General features: G+C 39.7%; 1 pseudogene; it reads right to left on the reverse strand.

Annotated features, from left to right (window-relative positions):
- Positions 1 to 334: 334 nt before the first annotated feature.
- LOC148581929 (uncharacterized) lies at positions 335 to 877 on the reverse strand (annotated as a pseudogene).
- Positions 878 to 1,142: the final 265 nt, after the last annotated feature.

The following is a 1,142-nucleotide window of genomic DNA, read 5'->3' on the forward strand; positions in this document are numbered from 1 at the left end:
ATGTACACTAGCCAATTCTCAGTTTGTGCGTACGCACACTTTGAAATACTTTTTTCCTTTATTTTTTCATGTTTCCTCCCTCTTGCATGCTTCTATTCCATTCTTATCAATCCATTCCTATTACACCTGAAATCACTTATAAAAAATATCAAAGCATCGAATGGGATACAAATAGAATAAAATTGATTAAATTAAGCACAAAAGAACATGTTTTCACAATTAGGCACAATTTAGGGAGAAAATACAAAAGCATGCTTTTTAAGGGAATAAATTTAGATTTATATGATGAAATCCACTCAATTCTAACCAAAATTTATCATCAAATGTGGATTCATCAGTAGTTCAAATTCTGAGGTAGTGCCACACGCAGATTCCATAGACAACTGTTGGTGAATTGCTTGTAACGACAATGGTATATAAGCCTATCTGACTCTAGAACTCTGTACTCTGCATTCCTTCGAATACTGTAGTTCTTCACCGCTATTAGAACAGCATCACGGTTCCTGAACTTATGACCATCCCGGAATTCCAACTAACCATCGGTCTTGTAACCCTCCACTTAACCGGTATTAAAAGGATCATCCAGTTGCATTGTGTCCAAATTTAAAGTGTGATAATGACTTAAAACTTCTGACAATTGAGGAATGGACAAAGGAGGAGGCAGGAGAAATTGAACACCACCGCTGGTGGGAGTATCTGGCACATACTCGCAAGAGGAAGAAGTCTCGTTCGACGACCCAGATTCGGCAACATAGTCTGAATCGCCCTAGTTGTCGTCTTCTTTGTCACTATCACGAGGCTGGGCGAAGTTGATTGGTCTTGCATCCAGCGGAACTACTTAAGGATTCGAAGAGGATGACTCACCACCACCAACCATGTCACGAACCGCAAAGCATACCACTCCATCACATATTGTGGCATTAGCCTTACATGTATGTCAAACATTTCTTTTACATGTTGATCCCCTTCAAGGCAGAATAACCTGTCAGTAAATCTACAGCTCAGAAGCACATGCAAAAATCTATATGCAACCCGCCCAACCTTCTTAGAACCTATTTTCCCATGTTACTCAATATGACCATCTTTAGCGCATGAAGGGTATCAACACGGTTAGTGCGTAACATCACAGTTGAATTAGACTC

This window comes from Arachis ipaensis, chromosome B10 (assembly GCF_059453495.1).
Source record: "Arachis ipaensis isolate K30076 ecotype BB chromosome B10, ASM5945349v1, whole genome shotgun sequence".
Lineage (NCBI taxonomy): Eukaryota > Viridiplantae > Streptophyta > Magnoliopsida > Fabales > Fabaceae > Arachis > Arachis ipaensis.